Source organism: Gymnogyps californianus, chromosome Z, assembly GCF_018139145.2.
Source record: "Gymnogyps californianus isolate 813 chromosome Z, ASM1813914v2, whole genome shotgun sequence".
Lineage (NCBI taxonomy): Eukaryota > Metazoa > Chordata > Aves > Accipitriformes > Cathartidae > Gymnogyps > Gymnogyps californianus.
The window spans coordinates 2,796,004-2,812,525 of record NC_059500.1 but is presented as its reverse complement, the minus strand read 5'-3'; positions in this window follow the sequence as shown (position 1 = coordinate 2,812,525).

Sequence of the window (16,522 nt, the reverse complement as noted above, 5' to 3'; positions counted from 1 at the left end):
GAAAAAAAGGGAAGGGGCAAAGTGATGTTCATAGCCCCCCTTTTATATTTTGGAAGAAAAATTTAAGCCAGCAGCAGCTAGAAAGGTAATGCGGAAAGGAGGTGATGAGGAATAAAACTGATTAAGGCCTGAGTAGACAAAAACGAGTGTCGCTGTTGCCTAAAGTGCTCATCCTTCCAAACCTTCCCATTCAATCAGCAGAGAAGACAGAACTATAGATAACCTCGGTAATAACATCTGTTCAGGATGGATGTCAAAGAATATTAACTGGAGGAGCTGCGAATGCTAAAATAGCTGAGTCCTGCTGGAGGTATGCCAACAAATGATAATGTGGCAGTCTCTTCAAGAATTAATATTCTTCAGGCACTAAGCTGTCCTTGTCTTGCATATCAGGTCTGGTGGCTAAGATGTTGTATCTCCCTAGACAAGACTGCATCAAGTAGATAAAGCGTATGTGGCCAGAGAGGTCAAATAATCACTTTCTGTTCCTTCTCATCAACTTGCTTTCTCTCCTGAATCTGGCAATTAAATAATCTTGTATCTCAGAAATGGCCATTTTTATGTTAATTGACTCAATTAAAATAGGCGGTTTTTAACACGGTTTGAGCACAGTATTTTGGTTACAAATGGGAATGACACCAATGGTGTGATACGTTTTCTAACCATGAGCAGAGGAAATGGTTGCTGTTTAACTCCTTTAGCGTTATGAAAATTTTACTGGAAAAATTTTGAAGCGTTACTAGAATTTGCTTCCTCTGAAACTGATATAGTGGCACTGACAAAGTTATGATGGTCTTCGGCGACGTTGGGAAAGCTCTGGAAAATTATTCTGAACACAAAGATGGACCACTTTTTGAGCATAAAACTGGGAATCATATGCTTGACTTCTGATGCACTCTCTCGCTACTTTAGAAAAGTCATTAAAACATTAGACAATAAGTCAGCGAGCCTAGATTTCTCTAGAAAGGAGAAAGTGTACTGACAAGAGCTAAACAGACACAGGAATTCCTATCCTCTGGAAATTAAAAATAGGACCGTTCAGAACTGCAACAAAAATGACATTTTGAAATTTTCCATGTAATGAAAATTCTGACATTTTGCTTGGAGAAGGTCAGAGTGACATTTCATTGTGAAATACTGAGAGCATTTCTGAGGCTTCTTGGGTCATCTCCAATCGCCTGCCAGGTAGAAACCCGAGGATTTGGGGGTCCTGTGTAGCGCAGTGCTCCTGGGGTGCTGAGGGGCAAAGAGCTTGGATGCGTGGTGTCTGCAGCAGCCTGCCTGACGGGTTGCCACGAGGCCAGATGGACAGGCTGGCGGGATGCCAGGCAGAACCTTCTGAGTTTTATCGGGATTTAGCAACAACCAATGTGTTCTCACCAAACATTCTGATTTTGATAAATTAGTATTTTAGAAAATAAGGAAGAAAGCCCTAACGGCTTATGTTAGTAAAGTGCTTTGCTATCTGTGGGTAAACAATCTTGTAAACCAACTAAAGATACTTATTCTTTCTAATTTCCTGATCATGTTAAACAGTATAGAACATGGCATTGCTTTTTTAAGACAAATAGAGAAGTATGGGCTTTATAATTTCTTTTTCTTTTAAACTTTAAGATGATTTTACATTGGCTCAGTCATTCTGTGGCTGAATTAACTTCTCTTGGGCCCTCCATTATCTGTCTGTTGCCTTATCCTTTAGCTTCCTTTTTTTTTTCGCCAGTTGTGGCATACAGTATATTTGGGATAATTCCAGAGGTTTAAGAGCCTCTCTTCCCATCTGCTTTCTTGAAACTGTGCAGTCTGAATTGGTACTGCCATCTGGGTAGGAATATGATCTTCTGATGGAATGGAATAATTTTATGTAAACTATGATGAATGCGTTATATGAATGGGAGACAGAGATGTCAATGAAAATCTAGCCCCACCCTTTGATCGGAGAAATCTTTCCCTGGCTAGAGCAACTAAACCATTTCCCATTCAGGTTGTTGGGTATTAAATCAAGCTCTTCCAGTGAGCTGTACTTTCACTTAGAGTCCTGGGAACTACAAAATGGAAGTTATAAGGGCACGAGAACTGCAAACATGATCTATTTATGGTGGACCTATACTTACAACATCTCATCAGAAGCAACGTGGGAGTTGCTAGGTGTTACATCCTCTCCAGGACACTGATGTCAAATCCCTGATGCTGATATACGGTAGAATTCAGTTCTGATATGAGGCAGAGGTTTTCTGCCTTTTTTGTAGCCTTTTCCTGCCTTTTTGTAAATTTCAGTGGAGAAGACTAGCAGAATATCCATGTTCTGCCTTCAGCAGCAGTCCCAGGGAACTTCATGCCCATATTTTTTGTGTTGTGTTCCTACCCTTCCTTCCTGCCAGGTAAGGAGCCGTGGATAAAGGGCGTGCTTGATCCCCAGAGTACTTGATCCTTCTTCTTCCTATTGCAGAAATGTGCCTAACATTTCCGAGAACCAAGTTACATTTTAGCCCATGAGTGAAGGTGAAATGTATGGAAATAAATGCTAGTCCCGGTCTGGCCCTTTGATAGTCCCTGAGACTGATCTCAGTGTACCTGGTTTAGACTGTTATACAACAGCTAAGCTCCACCTGGAGGACCAGATATCTTTGTGAACAAAATGGATACTTACTTCCATTCTCCAACTTCCACAGTTTTGGGGGGTGAAATTAATGCTAATAAAGGTCTTCTAAATTGTTTTGGTAAAAAGCATTATAATATAGATAAGCTCCAGAGAAGAGGTTGATAGAAAATCAAACCTTTAGTTTTCTGCTGAAGAAAAATGTGTATATTATCTGTATGCATTCTAATACTGTCCCTCTTTCATTGTGTTACTTGAACATTTTCAAAATTCTTTGCTATTTAATATATACAACACATGCTAGATAAAATTAGGTTTATTGATGGGGAGAATAATTGGCAATAGTTTAGCTTGATTACCCTGGTTTGCAGGTAATAATCTCTACTGGCTAAGGATTACAAAATGACCCAAATAATCTTATTTAGGTATTTGTTTTGCTTCTAAGGATATGTAACTCAATGGAGATCTGCAGTAATTTTGCAGGTTGTGACTTTGCTGTCTTCATAGAATATGCTTCAAGAAGTTCTGAATCAAACCAGCGCAGAAATTTTAAGGAACTGCAGAAAGTTTTGCTTTCTTTTAATTACAGTAAACAATATCAGCCTTGTTTAAGTTAAATGAAGAACAAGAATTGAAAATTAATACTGGAGAAGAAGTAAGATAGAGATAACAAAAATATCAAGAGTGGAAAATGAGGCATGGTGGGGAGACACAACCCCCCCACCCCCTCCATTTATGTAAAAATAGTTATTTGTACTGGCCTTTTATATTTTCACAGTGAAATTAGTAGCCCTTACCCAGAGAACTGAGGGAGAACTCGGCTCATTAGCAAAAGCCAAAGCAGCTTTGCGTGCATATGCACATCACTTTCTACTTGAGAGAGATGTAAGAATGCTTCTGGAGATGTAATATCGTCATTTTGTTTTCTGTCACCCCACCTAAAAATGCACCAGGCTATTCTGCAGCAAAAGATAAATCAAGCAAACAAATGAAAAAAATCCTATTGCCTTTTTCAGAGGAGCCTCATTGATTAGTTTTAGGTATCTCTGAAGGCAGGAGATCTTGAACAAATGTTACCTCATCATGCCTGTGGGCTGGCTATTCAAGTAGAATAAGGTAAAACAAGAAAACAAAACAATTTACAGCAGAGGAATTGATTTCTGGAACTGAACGCATGCATTCCCTTGTGCTTCCTGGGGAAACGGTGAGGAGTTTCCTTTGGTAACTCAAAGACCTGTGCGTAGGCTGCTTTGATGGCACTCCTGACTTCAGTGATTTGGGATCCACAGAAACCTCAGCTCCCTTTCAACTCCCTTGAGCTACAGAAACCTGTTGGGTGGTTTTGCTCGAGCACATTTGCTCTATGATATCTGCTAAAGCTATTTAGAGCTACAAGGGAAATTACAGCTGGTGACTGGAAGAGGTTTGAAGGAGAAAGTGTCTGTTATCCAGATATATAAATTCTTCTTTCGTTCTCGCAGAGGAGGTGACTTTCTGACCAGGAACTGGAGCAGCTGTTCCCGGTCCACTGACAGCATGGGAAGCACAGCCTTGTGAGGGTGCCCAGGCTGCCTGGAGAGTGACTTCAGAGCTGGCTGCCTTCGAGCTGAGCATCTGCCCGAAGAGTCCCGAAAGCTGGAAGCTGTAATCTGCTTCTCACTTAGAAACCCAGTTAATCCTTCATCAACCTTCCTTTAGTCAAGCAACACTGTTATGCTCCAGAGCATTTAAATAAAAATTCCAAAGTCCTGGCTGCTTAGTAATTTCGTTAAACCCATTTACCCTCCTGCGAGGGGTGTGAGGGGGTTGATGGAAGAGGGGGGAAGAGGACGCTGCTAGTGCTCTTTGAGATTGTCATAATTTATAGGCAGTACTGAATGGGTTCATTATTTCAAAGTTTAAATAGGGTAAATTCTGCAGGTTTCATGAATGGCTTTGAACATGTGATACAATAGACGGTGAACCACGGAGGTGTGTGCTTTGTTGTGGGATGGCTACCCAAAGACATGCATTCTTGGAATCCATTATGGGACTTCAACAAAAAATAATAAGAACCAGGAATGGGCAGATGTGCAACGGAACCCCTCCTGAGTTTCTCTCCTCTCTTCTGCTTGTAATCACACCTTAGAGGGACTAGGAGTTAAAAAAATATAGCAGGACGGCCACCTCAAATTTATTTTCGTCTTTCTGAGTGTTTTCTGAAAATAATGGTTCTGCTTTACTCTCTTTGAAGAAATCACAATGTAGAGGAGAATTTACCGAAGGTGTTTGAAGTTAGTCTGGCCTTCTGGTGAAAGAGGTCCGTATTTGAAGACTGGCTGGCTGTTCTTGGAGGGACCAGGCAGTGTAATCTGGAACAGTTTCCATGTGTTGTCGCTGCTAATGTTCAGTAACTATTACAAAAAATTTTTCTTCTTGGCAGAAAATGACACAACAATTGTTCACTTGGCATTGGACACACTAAATGCCCAGCAAGCGAGTACCAATATAGATTCAGTAAGGAATATCAGAGCTGCTATTTTAGCAATGGTTGTTATTCTGATGGCAAAAGTAAATGTGAATATCTTCAGTGCTGAGAGATCGCTAGTGATCTAAAGGCTACAGGACATTGATTTGCTCTCTATGCCAGCCTAGAAAGGGTCAGATTTAGTAGGAGTAGGAGTAAAAAAAATGTGGAAGAGGGAGAGGAAACTGCGTGAACTCCAAATGCCTATCATTCAAATTATTTTGACAATAACCCAAACTGGGCAGAGGATACACAAAAGAAAAGACTTCCTTACACAGAGGAGCTGATTTCTTGCAGAGAACAGATTACATGATTCCTAGAAGGTTTGAATTATGATAATTCGCATCAGACAAAATATCTGGAGTTCTTTTTAAGGTTAGAAAGAATTCTGCAGAAAAGCATAAAACTTAAAATGGAAGAAATTTGCTTTCTATTTCCAAGATAAGAATGTTCCTGAAAAGCTTATATTATATATTTATTAACAGAGAGTTCACAGATGGCTTCCCTAGCAGTTCACTTTGCAGACACACATTGCTGACTTCATGAGCTAATAGAAAGAAAACCCTTTTTCTGCATACCTAGCCTATAGTGGTTAGATTTACTAGAGAATGATGCACATAATCCCCATATATAAACCAGTCAAGGGATATTTTCTGCAAGCTTAAGTGCCTCACATGATTTTTCTTTCTTCTTTTTTTTTTTTCCCAACCAAAGGCTAGTAACTTTGGCTTACAAGATTACTGAGCTTTGTGTTCTAGTTCTTGCCATTAATTCATTCCAGAACTGGTAACACGCAGGGTGCTGGTGCCTATTTTTCTTCCAAATTCTTCGCTGAATGAATGTCTTCTTCCCTACATCAGAAGCTATGGTCTCAGCAAGGATGTTCCTCATCGCACTGGGATAAGTAAATACTGGAGTATATGATTTAATTCGTCATACTTCCCTGTTTGTCTAAAAAAAGCAGAGGCATCCATGCTGTATTTTAGGACCAGATCGTCAACGAGAATAAATCAGCATAGCTCTGGTGACTTCACACAATTTCAAATGACACAAGTGGTAGTCCACGAAGCCGGATTTGTTGCACATTAATTCTACAATACTGAAAGAAAATAATAGCTGCAGAAGGTAATGTGCTGATGAGGAGACAAAGGAAAGGCCTGCAAGTTTGCATGGTTACCTTAGGAGCTATCAGACATATCTGCAAAACTATTTTTTGAGTAGTATGAGCTTTTCACTTTAATTGGAGCTATTATTTGCAGACAAAAGTTTTGCTAATGGACGAAGGGAAAAAGGTGTGATGCACGGTATCAGAAGGAGATAAAGATCTTTATAAAAGAAGGCATAGAAGGACAGAAGCATAATTAAGCTGGACTGACTGTGGAGGTCATGATAGAATAACAGGTATCAAAGGATGCAAAAGCAGAGAAGCGTTGGCATGGTGACCGGGAGGAACTTTAGTATTAAATATAGTACATTTCAGATGAAAACATAGAATAGCAGCCTGATCACAAATAGGGCTGGATTTTCAGTGATTCACATTACCAAAACATAAATGAAAACCTTGGTCTTCCGCAGTACTAAATCAAAATTTTGTTTTCAGCTGGATATAACTTTTTATAATTTTATAGATTTTGAGGCTTGTAGTGACTACTGTTACCTCCTGTATATCATAGGGCATTGCTTTTTACTGGGTTACTTTTACTGGTTTCACTTACAGTCTTTTAAAAAGTGGATTCCTGTTTTCTTTTAAACCATCATAGTCTCCTCATTGTTATTGTTATATTATTGTGCCTAGTTAGAAGATGCTGTACTCCGTCCTCCAACTTGGACGGTATTTCAGTGATCTCTGAAGACCAGGGAACTGTTAGGTAAAAACCCTGCCTTTACCTACACATGGTTTATATCATGTTTTTCATTGTTTCTAAACAGTATTTTGAAAATAGTTGTTTATAGCTCTGGTGACTTTGAAAGCTTTGTTTTCTTAAAGGACATGCATGATAAAATAGAGACTTGGTCATCCATCTGTGAACCATAAAAAAGAAAATTGGCAAAGTGACCAAATCTCTCTCTTACCTGATACCAGTTCTCAGTGGTCTTTATAAATTCACTGAAAATCTGGTTGGGAGACAAAGCTTGTGATGTGTTCTCTGCACCAAATTATTTATTTCAAGCCAGGACAGCCTAGTTGGTCAAGTTTAGGACTCCATTTTAAGTGAGTGGGTGCTCTAGCTCCCAGGTGTCTACTGACTATCGTTACAGTAGAGTACAGCTACAAAAAAGTATTCTTATCTAGGCAGACTTTGAGATCTTTGTGTGTGTTATTGATGCTTCATCTGTATTTGCATGCTGGTGAGTTAGGCTGCAGATGACTTGCATTCTTCATAGACGAGGCAAAATGCATGGGCTCTGTAGGTTTAGCAGTGCATTACACGTGCAGCCAGAGGAATCCCATTGCAGTTGACTCCTTAGAACCATACTGCTTTGCTGAAAATGCAGGCAATCAAGCTTTTAGCTCTGGAGGTCCTGTAAGAGTGGTACTTTGGTGTAAATTGCTGCTGTCATTTTTCATTTTCCTTCTGGACAGCCGGAAATACTTCTATGTTGCATTTACAAAAGCTTATATCCTTCATAATTTCATTTTCCTTGTGCATGTACGTGTGTGTTTGTGTGCATATGCATCTATGAAAAGTCTGTCAAAATAGCTGTTCGGTGCCTTTTTCACACTGGTGTTCTTTATTGGGACTGTATCTTGAGGATTTGAAGTGATACCTATTCAACCAAAGCTGTGGCAGAGATGGTGTAACCAGCTGTATTGGGTTTGCATGGCAAGGTTTTGGTAGTGGGGGGGTTACAGGGGTGGTTTCTGTGAGAAGCTGCCAGAAGCTTCCCCGTGTCCAATGGAGCCGATGCCAGCCGGCTCCAAGACGGACCCGCCGCTGGCCAAGGCCGAGCCCATCAGTGACGGTGGTAGCGCCTCTGGGATAACAGATTTAGGAAAGCGAAAAAAAGTTACGGGGCAGTAGCAATTGCGGCTGGAGAGAGGAGTGAGAAGATGTGAGAGGAACAGCTCTGCAGACACCAGGGTCAGGGAAGAAGGAGGGGGAGGAGGTGCTCCAGGCGCCGGAGCAGAGATTCCCCTGCAGCCCGTGGGGAAGACCATGGTGAGGCAGGCTGTCCCCCGGCAGCCCATGGAGGTCCACGGGGAGCAGATCTCCACCTGCAGCCCGTGGAGGACCCCACGCCGGAGCAGGGGGATGTGTCGAAGGGACGCTGTGACCCCGTGGGAAGCCCGCGCTGGAGCAGGCTCCTGGCAGAAGCTGTGGCCCCATGGAGAGAGGAGCCCAGGCTGGAGCAGGTTTGCTGGCAGGACTTGTGACCCCGCGGGGGACCCACGCTGGAGCAGTCTGTTCCTGAAGGACTGCACCCCGGGGAAGGGACCCACGCTGGAGCAGTTCGGGAAGAACTGCAGCCCGTGGGAGGGACTCACGTTGGAGAAGCTCGTGAAGGACTGTCTCCCGTGGGAGGGACCCCACGCTGGAGCAGGGGCAGAGTGTGAGGAGTCCTCCCCCTGAGGAGGAAGGAGCGGCAGAGACAGCGTGTGATGAACTGACCGCAACCTCCGTTCCCCGTCCCCCTGTGCTGCTCGGGGGGAGGAGGTAGAGAAATTCAGGAGTGAAGCTGAGCCCAGGAAGAAGTGAGGCGTGGGGTTAAGGTGTTTTTAAGGTTTGGTTTTATGTCTCATTATCCTGCTCTGATTTGACTAGTAATAAATTAAATTAATTTTTCCCCAAGTCGAGTCTGTTTTGCCCGTGACGGTGATTGCTGAGTGCTCTCCCTGTCCTTATCTCGACCCACGAGCCTGTCGTTATATTTTCTGTCCCCTGTCCAGCTGAGGAGGGGAGTGATAGAGCGGCTTGGGTGGGCACCTGGCAGCCAGCCAGGGTCAACCCACCACACTAGCATCAGGTCAGCTTGGTCTGTTTAGATTTAAAAGGCAGCCGCTTCATTGCACACTTACATGTTATTAACAAGGCCTTGGGCTTAGCTTCCAAGCTCAGTTGGGATGTCTCTAGGTCCCCTTATTGTGCCTAGTTTCTCCTTCCTAGCTTTTGCCTTGCCTGACGGAGTTTGGTTAAACCTGTAACTTCTGTGATATGATGTACATTAACTTTCAAATATTCTCCATTGTGGTGTTTCCTCAAAAAAATCCCATGAACCTCTGATCCAATCTTCTCTTTCTTTTTTTTCTTTTAAAGTACGCTTTTGTTTTCCTCCTTCAATGTACAGATGTTGTTTCTCTTATCATATCATGTGTGATAATGACATTTTCAGCTCTATAGTACACAAGTGTGGGGCTTATGCAGTGTGTTTACATTTGATAGGGAAGAGAATTCCATGTAACTGAAGTATCGTAAAATTGATTTCCCCTCTGTCTCCAGGTATTCTTCCTTCTCTTTTTAAAGCTAACCTACTCTGTGATGCTAAACCAATTTGTAGGCACAAAATCTCACAGCAGAAGGCTTTAATATAGTAATAAGTACAAGTATTTTGTATCTAAATAGACAGATAGATTAGGTATCTATGTGTCTATCATCTAATCTATCTAGATAGATATGTTGTGAAGGTGTTTTAGTCCTTTTTTACATTTGTAACCATGAGATGGTTATTTTCTTACAGGTTTATGGGATAATTCAGGTTGGAAAGGATCTTAAAGCAGTCATCTAGTCCAACCTCTGGTTCAAAAAAGCAGCTGTAAGGTCAAAATTGTCAGGGGCTTTATCTAGTCACATCTTGAAAACCTCCAAGGATGGAAACTGCACAACCTCTCTGGGACGCCTATTACACTGCTTGTCTGTCCTTGTGGTGAAAGATATTTCCTTATATCCAGTTAGAACCTCTCTTGCTTCAATTTATACCCATTGCCTCTCATCCTCCTACCATGGGCCATTCCATGATAACTTCCATGATTCCTCTGACAACCTCCGTAGAGGTACTGGAGGGCTGCTATTAGGCCCCTCTAAGCCCACACTCCTCTCCAGGCTGAACAAGCCCAGTTCCCTCAGCCTGTCTTCACAGGGCATGTGCTCCATCCAGCCCCTGACTATCTTGGCGGCCCTCCACTGAATGCACTCCACTTTAGTCAATGCTATTCTTTCATTGTGGTACACAAAGCTGGGTTTAATATTCCAGATGTGGTCTAACAGGTGCTGAGTAGAGGGGAAACAGTAATTTCCTTGATCTATTGGCTATGCTGCTGAGAATACTGCCCAGGAGACAGTAGGCTTGCTTTGTTGCTGGGGCACACGGCTGACTCACGTTCAGCTTGCTGTTTACCAGGATCCCCAGATCCTTTTCAGCAGAGCTACTTGCCAGCAAGTCAACGCCCAGCCTGTACTGGTGCAAGGGATTCTTCCTTTCAACACGCAGGACTTTGCATTTGTCCTTGTTGAATTTCACAGGATTTCTATAGCCTGTTAACGCCGTCCTCTCTTAAGTGCCTCTGTTTGATGGCCCTGTCCTCAAGCTTATCATTTGGTCTCACCAATTAGGTGTCATCTGCAGCCCTGAAGAGGGTGTGGTCCACTGTCTCCTCCAGGTCATTGATAAAGGTGTTGAACAGAATAGGTCTCAGAAGGTACCACTGTGGTACTGCTATTGTTATTAACATCCAGGTAGAACATAACCCGTTAATGAATACCCTCTGAGCCAGACCATACAACCTTCTGGTTTTCCACCTACATTGGAATGCAAGAATATTGTGGGAGACAGAGTTGAAATCCTTCGAAAGCTGAGGAGAATGACATCTACTGCTCTTCTGTCATCCACAGATCCAGTCACTTTGTCATAGAAAGCAATCAGGTTAGTCCGGCATGGTTTATCCTTGGTAAATCCATGCTGGTTGTTCCCAGTCACTTTATTCTCTGTAGCAAGACCAAAAATGTGTTCCAAGAGAATTTGTTCAATGGTTTTCTTGACTAATTGAGGCTGACTGACCCTGAAGGTCCCCTTTTTTGGCCTTTTTTGAAGATGGCTGTGATGTTTGCCATTCTCCAGTTGTCCGGGATCTCCCCTGATCTCCGTCACCTTTCAAAGATGATAGAGAGTGGCCTTGCAAGGACATCAGCCAGTTCTCTCCACTTTCTCCTGGACACACCCTGTCTAGACCTGTGGATTTGTATGGTTCAAGTTCTCTCCAGTAATCTCTGACTGGACCCTCATCCACTGCTCTTAGTTCTTCTCCTTGAACCCTGCCTCTAAGCATGGAGGTCCGGGAGACCTTGATGGTGATAACTGAGGCAAAGAAGGCATTGAGTACCTCATCCTCATCCGCGTCTGCTCTTGGAAATCACCCACTGCCTTCAGCAATGTCCCCACTTTTTCCTTGTTCAGCTGTTTACTGATGATGTAAAGCAGAAGCTCTTCTTTTTGCCTTTGACACTCCTTGCAAGTCTCCAGTTAAGCTAGGGTTTTCCCAACAACATCCTAATGCTGTGCTCAGTTAATGTTTCCAAATTTCTTCTTTGTAGCCAGTCCCTGCTTCATCCTCCTTTATGCTACACCTTTGCACTGGAGCTCTGTCCTGAATTACCCACCAAGGCAGGCTGGTCTCCTTATTTTTCTACTTCTTTTCCGGAGTATTGGGTTAGACTATTCTCACACTTGAAGGCTGCTGTCCTTAAAGACCTACAGCTTCCCTGAGCTCTCCTTCTTTCATGTTCCCAGGACCAACACATCCAATAATGCTGCTGACATTTCTTGTTGCAGACCCACAGCAGGATTTGTGGTATACCTTATTGAGCGACTGACTTTTTCCTTGTTTACAACTTATTTCTTGTATTACTTGTTAAGTGAATGTCAGGTTTTAAAATGTAATAATCACTTAACATCATTTGAACCTTAATATTCCCTGGCTGAGAAGGCACTGAAGCTATGTGCAAATAAAACGTGTTTGTGCTGCCTAATTCCTATCAGAGTTACGGCACTGTTCCACAGTATCTCTGCTGGATGAACCAGAACTGGCACATCCATTGATTTCTACCAGCTGTTTTCTGCCAATTCCAGTTCCTGACAGGTAGCAAGCTGTGTAGCTGGCAGCAAAGAATCTCAAACAGTTCAAATATGCCCCAGGGAGGGCAATTGCTTACCCTAAGCCCATCAAGGAATCGCTACTATGCTTCGCAAGATACATATACATTCGCTACATCTGTCTCCTATTATTTGCACTTGGAACTGACAAAGGACTGAGATAAACATGTGCCTTTTTAATACTGCGCAAGAACAAGGTGCTTGTAAAAGACAAACGTTGTAGACATCTCGGTGAATAATTTCATAATGAAACTTCTTTTGTATATTCTGTGAAATGTTTCTGTAGCTGATCTGTACTTTAACTATAAAAGACCAAATCATCCATTTAAATACCAAGACAGCCTATTCAAGTACTTTAAATCTAAATTTGTTCATTTTCATCTGGTGCTTTGACAGTCTCACAACATAGTACAAGCAGCCTTAATCTGGGGACCTGCTGCCTTCTTCAGTTCCTTTTTGATTTCTCTGAGAGCTATCCTCACAAAGATTGAACCAACCAGAGGAGGCTGTAAAACACCTTCTGAAACATTAATGGATTTGGAGCAAGCCACTATAGCTTGACAAGCTACTTCTCCTCAAATGAACCATGCAACTGACCACGTTCAGGCTCCTAGCTCGTTTCAAATGGAAAGAGCTTTGCCTTTGCCTTTGCTTTTGTAATGAGGTAAAAGCATCCACGTTTTTAGTTCATGCAGGTCAGATGATAAGTTGTAAAATTTTAAGCCATGACAACGCAGTTGCTTGTGATTCCCTATTCTTCTCCGTGTTGCTTCAGATAAAAGTGAGGTGATAAACTCGGAAGATGTTTTGTGTCCATAGCTTCTTTGGAAGTGAATAGGAGATGAAGGATGAACAGTACTTTACGGTGACCTTTATTAGGTAAAGCAGAGACGTGTTCTGGTGGAAATACTAATATGTCTCTGTGGGAGAGCTTATTTTGGTAGCAGTCTTACAGGTCTCAAACCTGTCTAGTGAGTGCACTTTTCAGATCCTGAATCAGCTGACAGCCGTTAGTATAAATTCCCGTTTTGTCTCCAACCCAAAATTACAGTACAAGATCATTTGAAGTAGAAATATGCAGGTGCCTTCTATCTAATAAGATGGTGCTGGATCTAGCAGGTCAATATCTGGTATTATGCAGAAGAAAGACATTTGGGAAGCTGCCTGTTGGCTTCATTTAGAGCTGTTCATGTTCAGAGGCCCAACATTTGTAAGTAATGTGGATTTTTTTTTCTTTTTTTCTTTTTTTTTTTGCTTGAAGGCTAAGCAGAGAGTACAGATGCTCACTTTGTAACTGATTTGGAGTGACAGGGGTTTAGTGTAGCCCTGCAGTTACTGACCTGAAGCATTCATGATTCTGTGCCTTAAGCAAGAAGGAATAAATTATTCTACTACCTTTCACTGTCATTTTAAATCTGTAAAGGAACTGTGCAGTATAAAAACTTTAAGACTGTGATTCTATTGTTAACATATGATTTCTTTAAATGAGCTGTCAAAGATTAAAACAAGCTGTTGCCCAGTGCAAGTGTTGTTATTATTTTTTCAATCAGAAACCAATAAAACATTTTATAACGGGATTCTAAAGTGTATTTGTTAATTACGGTGATCATATAGTCTTTCAAATGCTAATGGTCTGACTCAAATTTCACTTTGTTTAGTTGTGTTAGAAGTTATGATTAAAGAATGGTATAGCTTTATAGTTGTTTTACTGCCATCTGTGTGCACCAGGCAATAACTATGTACAGATGGTTGTGATTCAGAGACAGGTTGCCACATGCAAAAAAAGTATGTTTCAGTTATTTTAATAAGATTTATTGCAGCAGTCACAGTTAAATGCTTGAACCTTAATGATAATTGCTACTAATCCTTCAAGAAAAATGATCGGAGTTCAGTAAACCACAAGGAGCAGATTTTGCTGTAAACTTGAGAAACATCTCACCGCACAAGGTATGCTTCATGTTTTCATTTTGTATTTGCTCCTCCTCCCCTTTCTTTCTTGATCGTTTATTCCTATACCTTTGCTCTTGCAGCATTTGGTATGAAAAGGCAAGAGATCATTCTCTTATCCTCTATTTTCCTTCCCAGGTATTGATACTTATTTATGTTGAAACACATGGAGACTCCTGAAATAATTTAAATAAACAGGAACAAATCTGATAGTAAAGGCAGATGATATCTCACAGAACTCTCAATTCCTTTGCATTAGTGATTGGGCCACGTTCAAACCCCAAACGTGGCCTTTTGCTTCTATTTCCATGAAGGAAGCAGTGGTTTGGATTCTGTATTTGGGCTGGCATCTTACATCCATACTTGACTTCTGTACTCCGTAGTCACTTCCAAAATATGATAGTCCAGGCCAAGACTTAGAGAACCTTTGTAGTATCCTAAGGATTTGCAGACTTTGTGAACGGACAAGACGAAGAAAGTCCTGTGTGTGGCCTCACAAGAGTATAGCTGGGATATGAGTCTGTGTCTAAGAGATTTCTTCAGCCTAAACACTTCAATGCTCCAAGAGGTCCAGTTCTTCCTCTTGATTTTTAGCTTAGATGATTCTTTACCTTCTATTGGATAGTGAGATTTTCACCTCAATGCATGTATGTGTGAGCATGCATAAACTAAGTGTGTGTGTGCGTGCACGCAGGGGTGTGTGTGCATATATGTAAATATATGTGTACATATATAGGTAAAGTATATATAGTATACCATCCTAACAACAGATGGACTTAAATAGCCATTTGTTTTTAGAAACCATTCTTGAGTTCTTCTTTCACTATGATTCCTCAGTTGGTTTTAATTTAGACTGGTGCCTTTGTCTGTGGTTGGGACAAGATCTGACATACAACTGATAGGGAGAAGCACGTGAGAGCCAGAAAAGGTCAGGACTCCAGGAAAGTTACGCCAATTTATTTTTATGTCCCCGTCATAGTTCAGTTTGTGATGTTACAGAAATTTGGAATTATAATGCATATGTCTATAACGGAAGAAGTGCCGTAGGTACTAGACATCCATCTTGAAGATTTCAGGAAGAAATATGATCATCGTGACATGACTTTTCTGCTCGCTGTTGGTGTTGAGTTTGTTCCGTAACCTCTTATCACCAGCTATACTGTGAACTGCCATAAGCAGCCACAGAGAAATCACAGCTACTAAGGCCCTATTATTTACTAGGACCTGCTATACCCTTAGTATCAAGTGGTTCAGTATCAATCTGTTTTGCAAAGCAGTGGTTTTGTTAGCATCTAAACTTTAATATAATGAAAATAATTGGAGTAGCATGTAAAAGAAGGATGTTTTCCTTTTCCTCCTTCTTGTGTGTGACCTCTTTTTCTTTTGTGAGACTCTCTTGCTTTGCGGATGAATTTCAGGACTAGAAGTAAAAAAAAAAAAAGGAAAAAAAAAGGGCAGCAAAAAATGACCTTTTCTCTCATCTTTCTGTATCTTGTGAAATACAGTTTTGCAGTGCCCCAAGGTGAGGAAGGTTGTCACTTTTTGTCTGTGTGCATTATTGTTCTCTGCCACCATGAAGTTGCATTTAAGTGGAAGGGTGCTAAATCCTATTTTAACTCAAGGCTGGATTAAACAGACTGAGAAGCCACTTCAGTTTCTGGATTGCTGACTTTCTTGTTTCTGGTTAAAAAAAAAATACCAAAGAGGAAATTTTTAACAGTGTTCTGCCAGCTTACAAAATTAAATGTTTACAGGGAGTTTGGGCTCCAGAATAATTCTTCTGAAATTCTCAGTTGCATTAAGAGTAGTAAACATTTTATACTTCTTTTTCAGACTGAGAATATTTAAAAATAAATATCTTAATGATGGTTATTAAAACCACTTAGACAATGTTTTCCTACGCATTTTAATACTGTACAACATTTTTTATTAAAGATTATCCCTTGGATGAAAACTTAATGTGTTTTTTTGCTGATACCCGTGACGGTCTAAATGAAAGAGCAGTATTAAGAAAGTGTTTAAAGTGTTTTAAACACTCTAAAGGCATACCTGAAGAAGGTGGCGACTGAAACAGCTTCAGGCAAAGGATGGCAGAGTGCAGATCAGTCTTAGGGCTGCCTGATGGTCTTTGCCACCTGCCAGCATCTTCTAAAGGCTACTCCTGTAGTTATTGAGAGGTTTGGCTTTCCAGTCTAGAGAGGTGCGGAGGAGCGTGGAGTGGAGGAAGAGAAGAATGCTGACCCTGCCAGGATTACCAAGTGCCCAGGAATTAGATCATTTTTATGGCTACTTTGAACCGTTGAGCTATGCAGAGGAGCTGAAAGTTGCCAAAGAAATGGCCTTGAGCTCTGTTAGGAGTAAACGGTAAAGTTGTGCTGTGTTTCCTT